This window comes from Lithobates pipiens, unplaced genomic scaffold (assembly GCF_037356315.1).
Source record: "Lithobates pipiens isolate NorthernLeopardFrog02 unplaced genomic scaffold, aLitPip1_a1.2 Scaffold_18, whole genome shotgun sequence".
NCBI classification, from domain to species: Eukaryota; Metazoa; Chordata; class Amphibia; order Anura; family Ranidae; genus Lithobates; species Lithobates pipiens.
Window position 1 is genome coordinate 630,647,117 of NW_027507758.1, and position 21,267 is coordinate 630,668,383.

The 21,267-nt window shown below is 48.4% G+C and overlaps 1 protein-coding gene and 1 pseudogene across 2 annotated transcripts in view; one reads left to right on the forward strand and one right to left on the reverse strand.

Annotated features, from left to right (window-relative positions):
* Positions 1-21,267, reverse strand: part of LOC143986879 (uncharacterized) — a 1,041,669-nt gene that overhangs the window by 252,912 nt on the left and 767,490 nt on the right. The window lies entirely within an intron of this gene.
* Positions 18,198-21,267, forward strand: part of LOC143989909 (uncharacterized) — a 123,623-nt pseudogene continuing 120,553 nt past the window's right edge. The window contains exon 1 of the transcript XR_013277098.1: positions 18,198-18,275. The product of XR_013277098.1 is annotated as an uncharacterized LOC143989909 (transcript). The remainder of the gene's footprint in view (positions 18,276-21,267) is intronic.

Sequence of the window (21,267 nt, forward strand, 5' to 3'; positions counted from 1 at the left end):
ACACCGGTGTTGTGTGTTCCAGTACAGTCAACTAAAGGACAACAGGTTGCATTTCTTTATGGAACGTATCTATGAGTGAGTGACTTGTATAGCGCTACCTATGCAAACTGTATCGCCTCAGGGCGCTTTCTTGCCACCAGAGTCCATCTGTGGCTTTGTGCGGTCCTTTACCCCGTAAGGTCCTGACATGCTTACAAACACATACACATATTAAGGCCAATTTTTTAGACAAGGTCTAATTACCCTACCAGCATGTCTTTGGAGTGTGGGAGGAAACCAGAGAACCCGGAGGAAACCCACAAGGGCACAGGGAGAACATGCAAACTCCAGGCAGATGGTGTCCTGGTCGGGATTTGAACCAGCGACCCTATTGCTGCTAGGTGAAAGTGCTAACCATTACACCACTGTGCTGCCCTATAACATGGCAAACGCATTGAAAAGGCACATAAACGCCTTAAAACTGCATGCAAAAAAACCTCTTCGACTCAGAAATTGTGGTGAACTGGTCTGCAGACTTGCATAAAATTTATACTGTGGCAGGTTTTTGCATGTGGACTAGCGATGTGATGTTTTACGGTTCTCGTTCTGGGAGGGCGTCCTACGACGGCCCCCCATTTAAACAGGGAATGCGCGCGATCGTGCGTGCGCATCCCTGTTCCGCTCCATTGGCCGGTGTCTATCTACCACGTGATCTGCTGTGATCCTTTTACAGCCAATCACTAAATGCCAACAAACCGCGGTAACGAGATGTTACCAGGTTCTCTTCCTCACATACTGATCGTGTGTGATAAGGAGATTGCGGTAACATCTTGTTAACGCCTACAGTGTACACCAACACACACTGATTGCCCCCCCAGTAAGGGGGACCTATCACCACCCATCAAAGTACCTGTCACAGTTCATCTGAGTACCTGTCACAGTCCATCAGAGTACCTGAGTACCTTTCACAGTCCTTGAGTAGCTGTCATCGTCCATCAGAATACTCGAGTGTGTGAGGAGATTGCGGTAACATCTCGTTACCGCCTACAGTGTACACCAACACACACAGATTGTCCCCCAGTAAAGAGGACCTGTCACCACCCATAAAAGTACCTGTCACAGTTCATCTGAGTACCCGTTACAGTCCATCAGAGTACCCGTTACAGTCCATCAGAGTACCCGTCACAGTCCATCAGAGTACCGGAGTACCTGTCACAGTCCACCTGAGTACCCGAGTACCTGTCACAGTCCATATGAGTACCTGTCACCAGGCCATCAGAGTTACCGAGTACCTTTCACAGTCCCCCTGAGTACCCAAGTACCTGTCACAGTCCATCAGAGTACCCGAGTACATGTCACAGTCCATCAGAGTACCTGTCAGTCCCTCAGAATACCGAGTACCTGTCATAGTCCATCAGAATACTTGAGTACCTGTCACAGTCCATCAGAGTACCTGTCACAATCCATCAGAGTATTTGAGCAGCTGTCACCGTCCATCAGAATACTCGAGTGTGTGAGGAGATTGCGGTAACATCTCGTTACCGCCTACAGTGTACACCAACACACACTGATTGCCCCCCCAGTAAAGAGGACCTGTCACCACCCATAAAAATACCTGTCACAGTTCATCTGAGTACCTGTCACAGTTCATCTGAGTACCCATTACAGTCCATCAGAGTACCCGAGTACCTGTCACAGTCCACCTGAGTAGTCGAGTGCCTGTCACAGTCCATATGAGTACCTGTCACCAGGCCATCAGAGTAACCGAGTACCTGTCACAGTCCATCAGAGTACCTGTCACAGTCCATCTGAGTACCTTTCACAGTCCACCTGAGTACCTGTCACAGTCCATCTGAGTACCCAAGTATGTGTCATAGTCCATCAGAGTACCCAAGTACCTGTCAGTCTCTCAGAATACTCGAGTACCTGTTACAGTCCATCAGAGTACCTGTCACAGTCCATCTGAGTACCTTTCACAGTCCACCTGAGTACCTGTCACAGTCCACCCGAGTACCTGTCACAGTCCACCCGAGTACCCGAGTAGCTGTCACAGTCCATCTGAGTACCTGCAACAGTCCATCTTAGTACCCAAGTACCTGTCACAGTCCATCTGAGTACCCAAGTACCTGTCACAATCCATCTGAGTACCCGAGTACATGTCACAGTCCATCAGAGTACCCGAGTACCTGTCAGTCCCTTAGAATACCCAAGTACCTGTCATAGTCCATCAGAATACTTGAGTACCTGTCACAGTCCATCAGAGTACCTGAGTACCTGTCAGTCCATCAGAGTACCCGAGTACCTGTCACAGTCCATCAGAGTACCCGAGTACCTGTCACAGCCCATCAGAGTACCCGAGTACCTGTCACAGTCCATCTGAGTACTTGAGCAGCTGTCACCATCCATCAGAATACTCGAGTGTGTGAGGAGATTTCGGTAACATCTCGTTACCGCCTACAGTGTACACCAACACACACTGATTGCCCCCCCAGTAAAGAGGACCTGTCACCACCCATAAAAATACCTGTCACAGTTCATCTGAGTACCCATTACAGTCCATCAGAGTACCCGAGTACCTGTCACAGTCCACCTGAGTAGTCGAGTGCCTGTCACAGTCCATATGAGTACCCGAGTACGTGTCACCAGGCCATCAGAGAAACCGAGTACCTGTCACAGTCCATCAGAGTACCTGTCACAGTCCATCTGAGTACCTTTCACAGTCCACCTGAGTACCTGTCACAGTCCATCTGAGTACCCAAGTATGTGTCATAGTCCATCAGAGTACCCGAGTACCTGTCAGTCTCTCAGAATACTCGAGTACCTGTTACAGTCCATCAGAGTACCTGTCACAGTCCATCTGAGTACCTTTCACAGTCCACCTGAGTACCTGTCACAGTCCATCCGAGTACCTGTCACAGTCCATCTTAGTACCTGAGTACCTATCACAGTCCATCTGAGTACCCGAGTACTTGTCACAGTCCACCTGAGTACCTGTCACAGTCCATCTGAGTACCCGAGTACTTGTCACAGTCCACCTGAGTACCTGTCACAGTCCATCTGAGTACCCGGGTATGTGTCATAGTCCATCCGAGTACCTGTCAGTCCCTCAGAATATCCGAGTACCTGTCATAGTCCATCAGAATACTCGAATACCTGTCACAGTCCATCAGAGTACCTGAGTACCTGTCAGTCCATCAGAGTACCCGAGTACCTGTCACAGCCCATCAGAGTACCCGAGTACCTGTCACAGTCCACTTGAGTACCTGTCACAGTCCACCTGAGTACCTGTCACAGTCCATCTGAGTACCCGAGTACCTGTCACAGTCCACCTGAGTACCCGAGTACCTGTCACAGTCCATCTGAGTACCTTTCACAGTCCACCTGAGTACCCGAGTACCTGTCACAGTCCATCTTAGTACCCGAGTACCTATCACAGTCCATCTGAGTACCCGAGTACCTGTCACAGTCCACCTGAGTACCTGTCACAGTCCATCTGAGTACCTGTCAGTCCCTCAGAATATCCGAGTACCTGTCATAGTCCATCAGAATACTCGAGTACCTGTCACAGTCCATCAGAGTACCTGAGTACCTGTCAGTCCATCAGAGTACCCGAGTACCTGTCACAGTCCATCAGAGTACCCGAGTACCTGTCACAGCCCATCAGAGTACCCAAGTACCTGTCACAGTCCACTTGAGTACCCAAGTACCTGTCACAGTCCATCAGAGTACCCGAGTACCTGTCACAGTCCACCTGAGTACATGTCACCAGGCCATCAGAGTAACCAAGTACCTGTCACAGTCCACTTGAGTACCCGAGTACCTGCCACAGTCCATCAGAGTACCCGAGTACCTGTCACAGTCCATCTGTGACAGGTGATTTCGGTAACATCTCATTACCGCCTACAGTGTACACCAACACACACACTGATTGCCCCCCAGTAAAGAGGACCTGTCACCACCCATCAAAGTACCTGTCACAGTTCATCTGAGTACCTGTCGCAGTTCATCTGAGTACCTGTCACAGTCCATCTGAGTACCTGTCACAGTCCACCTGAGTACCCGAGTATCTGTCACAGTCCATATGAGTACCCGAGTACTTGTCACCAGGCCATCAGAATAACCGAGTACCTGTCTCCAGGCCATCAGAGTAACCAAGTACCTGTCACCAGCCCATCAGAGTACCCGAGTACCTGTCACCAGGCCATCAGAGTACCTGTCACCAGGCCATCAGAGTACCCGAGTACCTGTCTGCAGCTCATCAAGTTACCCAAGTACCTGTCTCCAGCCCATAAGAGTACCCGAGAACCTATCTGCAGCCCATGCCTCATAGAATATACGTTGGGATGTTTGCTTTCCTATCTGGGGTCATTTTATGGGTAATTTCACTGGGCTGGTTCTCAAGGACCTTCAAAAGTGTGATAGGTAGGAATGACATGAGATGTGTAATTTATATTCCTGGAACTCCTGAAGGTACTACTTCAATGTTGGTCCTCTGTGTGTGGCCAGGCTGTGTAAAAGTCTAACACATGTGGTATCGCCGTAGGCCATTCCTGGTCTTCGTTTTCAAATACACTTTCAGGCAGGCAAGTGATTCAGTGATCTTCAGTGCATTAAATATATACAGTCTCCTACATTATATATATATATATATATTGTAAGGGATCTTCCCGGGGTAGGGTGTGTTTGGACACAGTTCACAGCAGACTTGGAATTTATAAAGCAGATCTTGGCGTTTATTCGTGGTACAAACAGTCCAGCAAACAAAATATACAGCAACACCGTGCTTTCTAAGTACAACAAAAATAAAAGTCCTAGCCCGGCTGGGCGCTTACTAACAGGTTCTGCTCACCTATCTGACACTTACAAACACAGCGTCTTTCGCCTGGATATCGCAGGGTGAGTTTTAGCTCCAGCAGTGGCTGTGCTTGCAGCTTCCTTCAACACACAGATTGTTCATTCCCTGGCTGAGAGCAACCACCTGCAGACCCTGCAGTGCCTTTAGCTTCCCAGGCTAATTAGGATCAAAGCTCACCTGATCCCAAACCCAGAACTGGATCGGGGGATGTGGAATGACAGGTCCCTCTACCAAACCTACCTGCCATTCCATATAAACCCAGGCCCGGCAAAATTAAATAACAACTCAGCAGCATATCGCTGCTGAGAAACTGATCCATCCTGGATTTACCATCTCACACTGTGTAGCAACCTAGGTGAGATGTACACCCCCTCGATCACTTCTCCAGTGACATGTCTACATATCCCCCCCCTCTTTTTCAGACCGGAGGGCTGAGCCTTTTGTCCCCACAGACAACTTACCCTTGACAATGCGTCAGCATTTGCCTGTAATTTCCCTGGCCTGTGTTCCACAGTGAAATTAAAGTTTTGTAGGGAGAGAAACCATCTAGTCACTCTTGCATTTCTTTCCTTGTTTAACTTCATCCATGTTAGGGGGGCATGGTCTGTCACCAACTTGAATTTCCTGCCTAGCAAGTAATACTTTAACGATTCTAGGGCCCACTTTACTGCCAAACATTCTCGCTCCACAATGGCATAATTTTTCTCGGCCGGGGTTAGTTTTCTACTCAAGTACGTCACTGGATGCTCCTCACCATTCACTACTTGTGAGAGTACTGCACCTAAGCCTGTGTTAGAGGCATCTGTCTGGACCAGAAATTCTCGCCTGAAATCGGGGGTAACTAAGACAGGTGGTTGGCACAAGGCCGACTTAAGGCTTTGGAAAGCCTTCTCGGCCTCTGGGGTCCACGTGACCATTGCTGTCTTTCCGCCCTTTGTCAAGTCAGTTAGTGGAGCAGCAACTGAGGCAAAGTTCGGCACAAATCTACGGTAATACCCCGTAATACCCAGGAAAGCTCTAACCTGTTTCTTTGTCAGGGGTCTAGGCCAATTCTGTATTGCCTCAATTTTATTTAGCTGTGGCTTAATCAACCCTCTCCCAATAATGTAGCCTAGATATTTGGCCTCTTCTAGGGCTAGAGCACACTTCTCGGCATTTATGGTCAACCCCGCATCACTTATGGCATCCAACACGGCCTGTACCTTACAGAGGTGACTTTCCCAATCAGGGCTAAAAATGACCACATCATCGAGGTAGGCAGCTGAGTAATCACGATGTGGTCGCAGAATCAAGTCCATCAACCTCTGGAAAGTTGCAGGCGCTCCATGTAACCCGAATGGCATCACTACATACTGGAATAGCCCATCAGGGGTGGAGAATGCAGTTTTCTCTTTAGCCTCACCAGAAAGTGGAATCTGCCAGTAGCCCTTTGTGAGATCGAGGGTGGTTATGTACCTGGCGTTACCCAACTTCTCAATCAACTCATCTACCCTGGGCATAGGATACGCATCGAACTTGGAGATCTCATTCAACTTTCTGAAATCGTTACAGAACCTCCAAGTTCCATTGGGCTTTGGGATTAGCACAATTGGGCTGGACCATTCACTCTGTGACACCTCAATTACCCCCAGAGCAAGCATACGTTTTACCTCGGCAGATACGGCTTCCCTACGTGCCTCGGGTATCCTATAGGGCTTAAGGTTTACTCTGCTTCTAGGCTCAGTTTCAATGTGATGATGGATGAGGTGTGTACGCCCTGGGAGGTCAGAGAACTTGTTTTTGTTTTTCTGTAAAAATTCCTGAGCCTCCTGTTTCTGTGACACTGATAGAGTATCACCTACCTTGACTGGAGGGATTGGTGGTGACAAATTATTAACAGTATTTGTCGCCACCAAGGATTCCCTGTCTTTCCAGGGCTTGATCAAGTTTATGTGATAAACTTGGAAAGGCTTCCTTCTACCTGGTTGGTGCACCTTGTAGTTCACCTCACTGACCTTTTCAACAATTTCATAGGGACCTTGCCACTTCGCCAAGAATTTACTCTCAACAGTGGGGACTAGTATAAGGACCCTATCGCCTGGGTTGAATGTCCTGATTCTTGCGGACCGGTTGTAAATTCTACTTTGGGCCTCTTGAGCCCTCTGGAGGTGTTCCCTTACCAGGGGCATTACAGTGGCTATACGGTCCTGCATTTGTGCTACATGCTCAATAACACTCTTGTATGGGGTGGACTCATTCTCCCATGTCTCTTTTGCAATGTCTAGTAGACCCCTAGGGTGATGACCATAGACCAACTCGAATGGTGAGAACCCTGTGGACGCTTGGGGCACCTCCCTAATAGCAAACATGAGGTAGGGTAATAAATGATCCCAGTCACGCCCATCTTTTGCCACCACTTTCTTCAACATATGTTTCAAAGTTTTATTAAATCTCTCCACCAATCCGTCCGTCTGGGGGTGGTATACAGAGGTACGGATGTGTGAGATTTTAAATAGTCTGCATAATTCCTTCATTACTTTCGACATAAATGGCGTACCTTGGTCAGTTAGGATTTCTTTGGGGATCCCAGTCCTAGAGAACATATAAAACAACTCACGTGCAATTGTTTTAGATGCAGTGTTTCTTAAGGGTACAGCCTCAGGATAGCGGGTCGCATAATCCAGGACTACCAAAATATACTGGTGTCCTCTAGCTGACTTTACAATGGGACCCACTAAATCCATGGCAATACGCTCAAAAGGCACCTCTATAATAGGGAGCGAAACCAAAGGACTGCGAAAATGTGACACTGGGGCACTAACCTGACATGTGGGGCACGACTCACAGTATTTTTTAATGTCATCATATATGGCCGGCCAAAAAAACCTCTGGAGAACCCTCTCTCGCGTTTTGTCAGTCCCCAAGTGTCCCCCAAGAACATGGTTATGTGCCATGTCAAGCACCTGACGCCGGTACGGCTTAGGTACCAGAAGCTGTTCCACAATCTCATCCTTAACCTTATTGACTCTATAGAAAAGATCATTAGTCACCGAAAAATGTGGAAATCTTTTTTCAGCATCTGGTTCCTGAGGTACCCCGTTCATAACAGCAACCTGCTCTCTCGCATTTTTGAGAGTGGGGTCCTGTAATTGTGCAGCCCCAAAATTATCGCTAGACACCTCTAAGTCTAGTATATTTTGCTCAGTGGGAGGAGCCTCCTCCTCCCCAGCCAGGACCTGCAAAGGAAAACAATCATTTTCATCCTGTACACTTTTATCATTCACAGTGGACAAGGCAACCCCCTTAGAGGTATCCTCACTCCTTTTGGGGATTTTTCTTTTTTCCCAGAGAGCCCAGAATAAAGGAAAATCGCGCCCCAATATTACATTATGCATGAGGTTTTTAACCACACCCACTTCATATTGTACTGTGCCTTGTTCAGTCCCGACTTTAGCCAGCACTATAGGGTACACTTTTGTATCACCATGTATACACACAACCCTCATATGCTTTTTAGACTCTAAGTCCCCAGTCACCAGGCTAGCATGCACCAAGGTTACGAGGCTTCCTGAGTCCATTAACGCTTTAACAGGAAAGTCATTGATTGTGATGTCGCAGATTTGCGGTTCAGTCTCTAGTCCAGGAACTGCAGCACAAGATGGTTCCGCAAATAGCGACTGACGCCGGCTAGCGTCACACTCCATGGGTTCAGAGGTAAGAGGGCAATGGGCCGACACGTGTCCCGCCTCATGGCATCTCCAACACTGGATAGGGCCTGGTCTCTTTGGCAAGGAGTCCTTTTCAGAGCCCCTTAGCCACCCGGGACCATCACCAGTCTTTTGTCCCTGAGACACCACTTGAGCCCTTTTCCCTCCATCAGCACCCCTCCACACTCCCCCAATAGATGGAAGTCTCTTACCAGCTGACGGCACAGATCTGGCACTCCGGGGAGGTGAAGATTCTGCAGGAACATCACGGAGGTAGTCCTCAGTCGCCTGGAACCTCTCCACAAGGTTGACAAGTTCGTTGGCATTCTTAGGATCACCTTGTCCCACCCAGCGTTGCAGGTCAGTAGGAAGTGCTCGGAGGTAGCGATCCATCACGACCTTCTCTAGGATTTGTGCAGGAGTAGAAGTGTCTGGCTCCAACCACTTTCTTGCCAAATGGATTAGGTCATACATCTGGGACCTCGCTGATTTGTCCAGACTGTAGCTCCAGTTGCGTACCCTCCGGGCACGGACTGCAGTAGTAACTCCTAGTCGGGCAAGTATCTCCTCTTTTAGCCGAGTATAGTCCTTAACCTCTTGCTCACTGAGGTCATAGTAGGCCTTTTGAGGTTCACCTGTTAAATAGGGCGCAATTACCTCTGCCCACTCAGCGGCTGGTAACTTCTCTCGCTCAGCCACGCGCTCAAATACTGTTAGATAGGCTTCAACATCGTCCTCAGCAGTCATCTTTTGCAGCGCTTTCTGCACAGTCCTTCTCCCATAAAAAATCTCTGGAGCGGCTCCCATCACCACAGGCGCCTCTCGATTTGCTATCAGGTGCTCGATAAGTTGTTGTTGTGCAGCCATGGACTGTTCATGTCGTCTATTGACCTCTGTCTGAGCCTGCTGTTGTGCAGCCATGGACTGTTCATGTCGTCTATTGGCCTCTGTCTGAGCCTGCTGTTGTTGCAAACTCACTTGCATAAACTGCTTCAGCATCTCCTCCATGTTGCTGGACTGTTCTTGGAGTGTAGTTGCAGCTTTCACCCAGGACATCAGCAGCTGTAGCCAAGTCTGTCCACACCGTTGCCCCTAGCAACCGCGTTGCCCGCTACCTCCACCAATTGTAAGGGATCTTCCCGGGGTAGGGTGTGTTTGGACACAGTTCACAGCAGACTTGGAATTTATAAAGCAGATCTTGGCGTTTATTCGTGGTACAAACAGTCCAGCAAACAAAATATACAGCAACACCGTGCTTTCTAAGTACAACAAAAATAAAAGTCCTAGCCCGGCTGGGCGCTTACTAACAGGTTCTGCTCACCTATCTGACACTTACAAACACAGCGTCTTTCGCCTGGATATCGCAGGGTGAGTTTTAGCTCCAGCAGTGGCTGTGCTTGCAGCTTCCTTCAACACACAGATTGTTCATTCCCTGGCTGAGAGCAACCACCTGCAGACCCTGCAGTGCCTTTAGCTTCCCAGGCTAATTAGGATCAAAGCTCACCTGATCCCAAACCCAGAACTGGATCGGGGGATGTGGAATGACAGGTCCCTCTACCAAACCTACCTGCCATTCCATATAAACCCAGGCCCGGCAAAATTAAATAACAACTCAGCAGCATATCGCTGCTGAGAAACTGATCCATCCTGGATTTACCATCTCACACTGTGTAGCAACCTAGGTGAGATGTACACCCCCTCGATCACTTCTCCAGTGACATGTCTACAATATATATATATATATATATATATATATATATATATATATATATATATATGTCTAGCCAAGCCTATATCTGGCTGCAGGCCATTCCTGGTGTTCGTTTTCAGGCAGATGATGGTGATGAAGGTGATTCAGTGATCTGCAGTGAATAAAATATATATACAGTCTCCTACATATATATATCCACTGCATTCTAGTCTAGCCAAGCCTATATCTGATGGCAGGCCATTGCTGGTGTACTTTTTCTAGTAAACTTCAGGTGGTGTTTTGCTAATAAAATTTTACAGCATGTCTGGAAGGCCACCAAGGAGGCAGACACTCACAGGCCAATAAAAGAGGGCAAGCAGGCTCTGTGTCTACAGCCAACAGTACTGGTCGTGGACACAGTGCATCCTCAGCATGTGGCCCTGGGGCATGCTTGTCCTTTTTTTTGGCAGCTGGCCATGTTGATCCACAACATGCAGAAGAGTTGGTAGAGTGAATAACTAAGCCGTCCTCATCATCCTTATCCTCTGTCACCCAGGGTCAGAGTAGCTTGCCTGCCAATGCAGCTGCCAAAGCGACCTATTCCATTGACTCAATGTCATCAGTCACTCCTTCCCTAGCCCCACCGTCATGCATGGAGAAGTCCCCCGAACTGTTCGATCACAGTGTCGGGTACATGCTGCAGGAGGATGCTCAGCGTTTTTAAGGCCCCGATGATGGTATCCAGGTTGAGGAAGGCAGTAACGCGAGCCCAGAGAGGGGGTGCCCAAGAGGGACAAGAAACCAGCAGTCATGTTCCCCCAGCTGCAGCATACTGCCAGGTTTGCTCCAGTGACAAGGAGGGAAGGGATGCTAAGGTCACTGACTCTAGGTAGGTGGCTGATAGGAGGGAGGAGGATGAGACACATCTCCAACGAGGTAGGATTCCCTCCAGGGGAAGCTCTGTCAGGGGCAGGTTAAGAGGTGGTTAACATCACACCAGCTTCAGCCAGGAATGGTGGTTTGTGACAATGGTATCAACCTCCTTTCTGCCCTCCAACAGGGACACTTGGTCCATGTTCCCTGTTTGGCTCACGTCCTTAATTTGGTGGTACAGCGGTTCTTTTGCAGGTACCCAGGCTTATAGGATCTCCTGAGGCAGGCCAGGAAAGTCTGTGGGTATTTCCGCCTGTCATATAATACCAGTGCTTGGCTGGCTGACCTTCAAAAGGAATGCAGCCTGCCCAAGAACCACCTCATTTGTGACATGCCCACCAGATGGAACTCAACATTGGCAATGCTGCAGCGGGTGCACATGTAGGGCCATCAATGAGTACCTGTGTCAGTATGGCTCCAGGACAGGGTCAGGGAAGCTTGGCTTTTGTTTGCCACGCCAGTGGCTACTGATCAAGGATGTATGAACTTTCCTGTCACCATTTGAGGAGGCCACGAGGATGGTGAGCAGTGACAGTGCATCATTGATACTGTACCTCTTGTCTTCCTGTTGGAGCACACACTTCGTGGAATAATGGACAGGGCACTTGAGGCAGAACAGAGGGAGGAAGAAGAGGACTTCCTTACTTCTCAAGGCCCCCTTTATCCAGACCGTATTCCTGTGGGCCCGCCGATCACACAGGAAGAGGAGGAGGATGAGGATTGTGTCAGCATGGAGGTGGAGCCTAGCACTCAGCATCAGCAGCAGTCTTCAAGGGATTGTTCTCAGTCCCCAGAAATCCATGGACTTGTATGTGGCTGTGGATCATGTCATCCTTAGTGACCTAGAGGACTCCGCATCGAATGCCTCAGCAAACCTTTGCTGCATGGCCTCCCTGATCCTGTAAAGCCTGCGAAAGGACCCTCAGATTCGTGGTATTAAGGAGAGGGATCATTACTGGCTGGCAACCCTTCTTGATCCACGTTACAAGGGTAAGGTTGCGGAACTTATCCAGCCTTTGCAGAGGGAGCAGAGAATGAAACATCTTTGGGAAGCTTTGCTTAAAGGTTTGTGCAATGCATTTCCAGAGCCTGGGAGGTTACAATTTCCTGGTCCTCATGAACAACGTGTTGCTGAGGCTTGGTTCAGTCACAGAAGGAGCGGTGGAGAAGGTGGCCATCTGACCAATGTGTTCAGGCAATTCTTTAGTCCGCAGCCCCAAGGTCTGATCAGTTCCATTAACCATTGCCAGCGTCTGATTTACATGGTGCAGGAATACCTAGGGGCAAGATCAGACTTGGAGACCTTTCCAACTGAAAATCCACTGGGTTACTGGGTGTTGAGGATGGATCACTGGCCAGAGCTTGCACAATATGCATTTGAGCTACTGGCCTGTCCTGCATCCAGCGTTCTTTCGGAATGCACATTCAGTGCTGCTGGAGGCTTTGTAACCAATCACAGAGTGTCCCTGTCCACAGACTCAATTGATTGGCTCACCTTCATAAAAACGAATCAGTCTTGGATCACCAGCTACCAAGCACCTGATGCTGATGTAACCAATTCATTTTTCTATGAATGTGAGATCCCTTGAAGACTGCCTATGCTGAGTGACTATTCTGTTATGCTGAGTGACTATCCTATTCCTCCTCAATGTTCATGTTGATAGCTTCTAAGAACAGTTTTGTTTCAGGGCACCACAAGGCCCAATTTTTCTGTCCCTGTTTAACAGGGGCGTATAATTATAATTTTTGCTATAATATTTCATAGCAGGGCTTGTTCTTGCACTCAACTAGAGTATCTGTGAGGGGTTACATTGTTGAGGCACCACCCCCACTGCCTAAGACCCAATTTTTCTGCCCCTGTTTAACAGGGGCATGTAATGACAATTTTTGATCTAATATTTCACTGCGGGGCCTGTTCCTGCGCCCACCAAGAGTAACTTTGAGGGCTTACAGTGCTGTGACACCACCAGTCCACCACCAAAGGCCCAGTTTTTCTGCCCCTGTTTAACAGGGGCATGTAATTACAATTCTTGATATAATATTTCACAGCAGGGCCCGTTCCAGCACCCACCAAGAGTAACTGTGAGGGCTTACAGTGTTCTGGTACCACCAACACCTAAGGCCCAATTTTAAGCAGAGTACATAGGGCAGGCCATATAGAATATACAGGCAGTCTCCTACTTTCAAACATCTGACTTACAAATGACTCCTACTTACAAATGGAAGGAGACAACAGGAAGTGAGAGGAAATCTACACCTAGGAAGAGAAATTCTCTCCTGTGAGAGTTAATATGGGGAAAAGGTGTCTCCACTGATGCTTTATCACCAATCCTTGTTTCCCTAATAACCACAAATTTTCAAAATCCAATTGTCATTGGGACAGAAAGTGAGGGGAAATCTTCTAAACAGGGGCATGGACACCAAAACAAATGTGATAGGGGCGATAACCCTTTCCCATGTTATCCAAAAAGCTTAAAAATAGATTTTTTGGCTGGAGCCACACTTACAAAATGTACCTGTTCCAAATTACAAACAGATTCAACTTAAGAACAAACTTACAGTACCTGTCTTGTTTTGACCCATTGTATACTGCTGTTCAGAGTATATAGGGCCTGGGGGCCCCACACCTTTTCTTTTTTTTAATTCGGGTGCAGGGTTTCCCTTAATATCCATACAAGGCCCAAAGGGCCTGGTAATGGGCTGGGGGGAGTACCCATGCCGTTTTTCTCAATAATTTTCATCCATATTGCCGGGACCCGACATTACGCAAGCAGCTTTAAATTACTTTAATTCCTTTAGAAATGTATTTTGTGCAGGGACTGTTCTTAACACGGGAAACATGCGCCACTTTACAGGCATACTATAGTTACCCTCCAGGTACGATATTTAAAGGAATATTTCACTTTTTTACTTTGAGCATTATTAAAATCACTGCTCCCAAAAAAACGGCAGTTTTTAAAACTTTCTTTTCCATTTATACATGTCCCCTGGGGCAGGACCCGGGTCCTCAAACCCTTTTTAGGACAATAACTGGCATATTAGACTTTAAAATTCGCACTTTTGATTTCTCACGTTCGAGTCCCATACACTTTAACGGTGTTTCAATGTTAGCGCAAACTTTCAGTCCGTTCGCATGTTCTAGATGCAAACCAAACTGGGGGGTGTTTGGCCCATTCCTATTAAGAAGTATATTTTTCAAATTGAAAAGAGCAGTAGATAAACTGTGAATGGGGCCTAGGTCTGGAATTCAGAGGTGTCCTGGATCCTGAGTTTGCCCAGTGCGTTGGCAGGGTCTGCACATAGGTACCAGTCCGTGTATCAAAAGGATGTCATGTGAATAGAGATCTCTTCTGATGAGAAGGATTGTTCCATGAAATGGCGCCACCTGGCAATAAAACGTTTCAGAGACTAAAGCCGCGTACACACGGGCGGACTGTCTGGCCAACTTAGTCCGCCGAAACACATTTCAGCGGACAGTCCGCTCGTGTGTGGGCTTCAGCGGACTTTTTCAGCGTGCAGTCTGGCGGACTAAGTATTTCGGAATTTCCGTAATACTGTCCGTCGGACTCGCATTTCGGCGGACAATCCGCCGGTGTGTATGCCAGTCCGCCGTACTTTTGAAATGAGCGGACTTTTCCCGCCCGGAGAAAAGTCCGCTCATTTCGAGCGGGTATCCAGGTAGGCGGGGCCCGCGAAGGAGACGTCGCTGGCCCCGCCGCCTGGTATGGACTTAAAGGGGAACCCCAACGCCGAAAAAAATCGGCGTGGGGGTCCCCCCCAAGTCCACAACAGACCCTTGTCCGAGCACGCTACCCGGCCGGCCAGGAAAGGGGGGCGAGCGAGCGCCCCCCCTCCTGAGCCGTACCAGGCCGTGTGCCCTCAACATGGGGGGGTGCCTTGGGGAAGGGGGGGCCGCGCGGCCCCCCCACCCCAAAGCACCTTGTCCCCATGTTGATGAGGACAAGGGCCTCTTCCCGACAACCCTGGCCGTTGGTTGTCGGGGTCTGCGGGCGGGGGGCTTATCGGAATCCGGGAGCCCCCTTTAATAAGGGGGCCCCCGGATACCGGCCCCCCACCCTATGTGAATGAGTATGGGGTACAATGTACCCCTACCCATTCACCTGTAAAATAAAAGTACAAAAAAAAACACAACACACGAGATAAAATACTTTATTGCACAGCTCCGGGGGTCTTCCGTCTTCGGGGGTCTTCTCGCCGGACTCCTCCGCTATCTTCTTGTAGCTCTTTTGCTAGCGGAGGAGTCCGGCTTTCTTCCTTGCCGCCGGCCTCTTCTCCCGACTTCGGGGGTCTTGTCCCCCTCTTCGGTTCTTCTGCCGGGCCACCGCGCCTTCTTATAGCTCTTTTACAGGCAGTGGCCCGGTCTTCTGTCGCCGCCGCCGCCGCCTTCCGTTCTTCTTCTTCTTCTTCTCCTCCAGGAGATGTTGCCTCGACGATCTCTCCGGCCGGAATGCCAGGGACGCACTGCACGGCCACTTATATAGGGACAAGGGGCGGTGTCACATGGCTTTATGTCACATGGGTTGGTCACATGGGTTGATGTCACATGGGGACTATGACATCGTAAGGGGGCGGGGTCACCATGTGACACCAACCCATGTGACATAAAGCCATGTGACACCGCCCCTTGTCCCTATATAAGTGGCCGCGCAGTGCGTCCCTGGCATTCCGGCCGGAGAGATCGTCGAGGCAACATCTCCTGGAGAAGAAGAAGAAGAAGAACAGAAGGCGGCGGCGGCGGCGACAGAAGACCCGGCAGAAGAACCGAAGAGGGGGACAAGACCCCCGAAGTCGGGAGAAGAGGCCGGCGGCGAGGAAGAAAGCCGGACTCCTCCGCTAGCAAAAGAGCTACAAGAAGATAGTGGAGGAGTCTGGCGAGAAGACCCCCGAAGACAGAAGACCCCCGGAGCTGTGCAATAAAGTATTTTATCTTGTGTGTTGTTTTTTTTTGTACTTTTATTTTACAGGTGAATGGGTAGGGGTACATTGTACCCCATACTCATTCACATAGGGTGGGGGGCCGGTATCCGGGGGCCCCCTTATTAAAGGGGGCTCCCGGATTCCGATAAGCCCCCCGCCCGCAGACCCCGACAACCAACGGCCAGGGTTGTCGGGAAGAGGCCTTTGTCCTCATCAACATGGGGACAAGGTGCTTTGGGGTGGGGGGGCCGCGCGGCCCCCCTTCCCCAAGGCACCCCCCCATGTTGAGGGCACGCGGCCTGGTACGGTTTAGGAGGGGGGCGCTCGCTCGCCCCCCTTTCCTGGCCGGCCGGGTAGCGTGCTCGGACAAGGGTCTGTTGTGGACTTGGGGGGGGACCCCCACGCCGATTTTTTTCGGCGTTGGGGTTCCCCTTTAAGTCCATACCAGGCGGCGGGGTCAGCGACGTCTCCTTCACGGGCCCCGCCTACCTGGAGACACGCTCGAAATGAGCAGACTTTCCTCCGTGTGTGTGGGCGAGTCCGTTCATTTCAAAAGTAGGGCGGATAGTATGGCGGACTTAGTACGCCGTATTAGTCCGCTCAAAAAGTGGTGTGTGTGGTCAAGTCCGTTCATTCGAAAGTATGACGGACTGTCCGTCGGATTGTCTGATGGACTAAGTTGGCTAGACAGTCCGCCCGTGTGTACGCGGCTTTAGAGTGTTGGGTGACAGTGTCCAACTTTTCCAGGAGAAATAGGATATGAAGTGATTGTTTCACCCAAGCGATTTGAGGTGGGGTAGGGTGGATCCAGGCTTGCATGAGGACTCTGTGAGCTATTAGAAGGCAGATATGCACCCAGTGAGGGAGAGAGTCACATGAAGATGATGATAAGGAGGCCATTGAAGCGTTGTTGCTGAAAAGGCATAGTAAGGGGTCTTTGGGAAGAGATAACTGCTGAATCTCATCTATATAATTCAGAACCTGATCCCAGAAGGTGGAGGTAGCTCAGCAGGTCCACAGTCTGTGAAAAAGAGACAGCTGGGAGGTGGTACACCAGGGGCATGTAGAGAGGGAAGAGTCCTCTTTGCTGTGATAAAACAAAATATACACCTGATGGGTGATTTTTAATTGGGTTTCTCGCCAAGCATCGCAAACCACCAGAAAGCAGATTTTTTGGTATCCTCTGAGGATCTTTGCCGGTGCGTCCTGGTTGTCGAGGATGGATGACCAAGGGTTAAAGGGAATGATGCGGCAGATGGTAAATATTTATCAATTTCACCCTTTTGGACTCAGAGCGCTGGCTTTACTCACTTCATTTTGTTATCAAGATCTACTCCTGCGACGTTCTGAGAGTTCTAGTAGCTAGACCTAGCTATATTCTTCATTGCCTCCCTTCTCAGCAGGTTTTAGTACTCCTTTTCTAATTCTGGAGTACAAGGGATACTATAAGAATGTATATTGTCTAGGATCTTTTATCTGATTTGTTTTAGTTTGAAGTTAAGTAGTTTCTTTGTCTGCAGTCCAACTACTAGCCTTATCTTAGGGTCAGGAGAGGCACTGCTTTTAGGGCACCATTCAGGACCCTACATGAGGTCTATCACCCTTTCTTTGTTCTCATCCATCCACGTCTCCTTGATCTTAGCAATGTTTGATACTCAATCAGTTGTGGTTTTCAAATCTTGTCTCATTCTTTGTATCCGCTATCTATATGTATCGGGGGCTGTGACCCTCTGTCTGTTGGGGTGTCTTGTCATCTCTGTCTTTTGTCATTTGCAAATTTCAATAAAATTTATCAAAAAAAATGTATAACAGAAACTAAGAAAAATGCGTTTTTTTTAAAAGAATTTAAATCTTTTTTTATTTTTAGCTCAAGAAATAAAAAACCCAGCGGTGATTAAATACCACCAAAAGAAAGCTCTGTTTGTGTGAAAAAAATGATAAAACTGTTATATGGGTACAGCGTTGCATGAAAGGGGGTTGAAAGTGTCCAGTATTGAGGTGGTTAAAGGAATGGTGACTATGAGACATTTCTTGGGGCTGCAGTTCCTCTAAGCTCCACAAGGTGGTGATCTTACTCATGTCCAGACAGGTCGTTTCTATGGAATTTAGACAGGAAGTGATGTCATGTACATACAGGAAGTTCCATGTGACAGGAAATAGGAGACGTTACTGGAATAAATAAGCAGTAGAGGAGGTAATAAGATCTTATTTTCTATTTACACCCAGTAACCCCCGCGTCATGTCCGTCCTCTTCCTCCATAGTCACTGTGATGTCTTTTATCTCCAGCAGATGATGATACACACATATATAGTGTGGAAATGTAGAATATCCCCATATATTACAATGAGGGGATTTCTGGTCTGTACCCCGAGGGGAGTTATTGATGTCAGTAAATGTCGGTTCCAGACATTGTATGTGGGGGGAATGAAATGATAATTAAAGGTCGGGATTAGGGAAGATTTCTGTAAGATTTTACATGGGAATGATCAGTGATCCCTCCAGAGACACTATGATGAGTCTCATAATAGGAGTCTGAAAGGGACGGGATTTTTTTGGGGATGGGATGATGAACTCGAAGGGGGGGGGGCAATTTTATCAAAAAGACATCCCGTCATCCACTGTAGTATTTGCAGCCAGGACTCTGGCGGTGGATTGTCGCTTCTGCTCCTTATGCCGGTATTCCCCATTTATTGCTATAGAGGCGTCTATTGTTTCACAGGCACCATGAACTCTGTTGGAATACAGAGCCCAGCGCACCTAGTCATCTACAGCCGGGGGGTATTTCTGAGTAATTTCTTCCTCGTTATCCCAGGAGTTGTCTGACACTTTGTTATCAGAATGTTTTATTGTAACTATCGCTGAACATTTATTATTTGTAGATGAACCCCTTCAGGGTCAGAACATTTCCCCATGTATAGATCTGGAACATTATCTTCCATTTTGGGATAACTTCTAGTAATATGTTCCTAAGCAAACAGCACTGACCATACATAGAGAAGACAATGACCACACATGGCCTACAAAGGGCAATTAGTTCACTACACAGGCAGCCAATGGGCAATGGTTACAATATTGTGAGGGCTTACCTAGGTTGGAGTCCATGGCGCAGAGATGTACGCTCACCCTTGCAAATACACACAGCCCACGGTAACAAAGAGATAAACTACCTGGGCTGTGAATCTGTGCATGGGGCTTGACAGGAATAGCCAAGGGATCGTCAAAGTAAAGCCGTTGTCCAGGATTCCAGAAGTCAGCATAAACAAAATAGAAGCCAGGGTCAGTCCTGGAACACTGTAACTTTGAACACAGGTACCTTTGGTGACAAGAGACAATGAACTGACCAAGCCCTCAGAGTGAGACAGGGTTTAATACCCAGCTAATTAGGTAACCTGCCACAGCTGATCCAAGAGTGACAGGTACAAACAGAATTGCCCACAGTACTTTATGCAAAACTAGGCATGGCTGGAAAGCAGGCAGAATAGAACTGAGGTGTGGCTCAGAAGTAAAGAAACAGGAGCAAGAACAAACAGTCATTAGTTCAATACCACCTAGAGCAACTTGGGGCGCGACCACGCCTGGCCGTCTAAAAGACACGGTAGGGACTGTGACAAATATGCAGCCAACACAATGATGGAGTGCAGGCAGGGCTCAAGTCCGGTGGGAACGCATGGGAACGGAGTTCCTGTACTTTTTCCACAACAGGAACTCAGTTCCCGTTAGCAGCCACATCCTGCAAGACTATGAAGTATGTGAGCTGTGTGGAAGGTGCTACACCAGCAGCCGCCAAAACAGCTCGCAATAGTAAGTGCCGCACACCTGACCATTCAGGCATTGCCAGTAGGGGGCCCCATGACAGCTTCCGCTTCAATCTACCTGTCAGTCACAGCTAGCTGACGGGTAGATCAGGTCTAGGTCTAGCTGACGGGTAGATCAGCTATTCTGTTCACAGGACATGCAGGGAGAGAGTTGAGCTGAGGGAGGAACATCAGTTTGGGGTTGTAAGCTGAGCACAATACCTGGCAAAGTTTAATGCCAGGAGGGAAGTTTATGTGGAAATATGTGAAGGGTTGGAATAGCAGCGAGTGTGTATTGGAGCCCTTCAGAGTTTTCAGCCCCCCCCAAGCTAACATACATCTCCTAAGCAGGAACACATCACTATCTCCCCAAGCATTCTGTCCAGATAATGTGCAGTTCATTTATGACCTTTCCGTTTAACCCTGTGTTATCCAAACTCTGTACAATGAAAAGTGTAAACTCACCACATAAACACTCTATATACAAAATAACATTCCCCAATAAAGATCAGAACATGATGTTCATATTTGCATGGAAGCACAATGGAATGAATGCTGATTATTCAGAGAATTACCGGATTTATGTTTATTGAGGATTGTTTTTTTTATGTACTAACAGTTAAGCTTCATACACACAATACAAAAATTGGATGAAAAATACCACTTTTGGAGTGTTCGTGCATATAAGCGTATCATTTTTTTATTTTTTTGGGTGGGGGAGTGGACCTTGGGTGGGAGTTCCCACACTTTTTCCCCCAGGACTTGACCCCTGAGTGCAGGGGTCGGGAGTATGGAGCACAGAGCCCCTTACATTGCTGGTCAGGAGGAAGAAAACATTCCCCAGCCTGCCATAGAGAATATGTCCCATCATTGGTGTTAGAGGGGGGAAAATACTGAGGGCTCTGAGAGAAGTAGAGGAGCTGAAGAGTCTCTGAGGTGGTAGTGGAACTAAAGGACTGCGGGAGCCTCTGATGGTGTACTGTATCTGAAGAACTCTGGGACCCCTGAGGAGGAAATGTAGCTGAAAGCTTTTGGGAGCCTCTTAGGAAATAAAAGGGCTGAACGATTCTGAGATGTTAGTGGGGCTGAAGGGCTATGGGGGCCTCTGAGGGGATAACATTTTTGTGTAAGGTCTCATTTTTTTGGAAGCGCAGCACCACAATTTTTTCTTTTACTCTGAGGGGATAGTCAGTCTGAAAGTTTCTGAGGTAAGAGGGGGGCTTTCTGGCTCATAAGGACTCTTGGTCTATGATTGTCCTCCCACCCTAAATGCTCTTACTTTTCTGACCTCCATAAAGATTTCCTGCCAGCAAGTGAAGGAAGCCTTCACCTCACCATCTCACTGGTCAAGAAATATGTTCCTTGTGGAGGTCTGTTTGCGCATCATCACT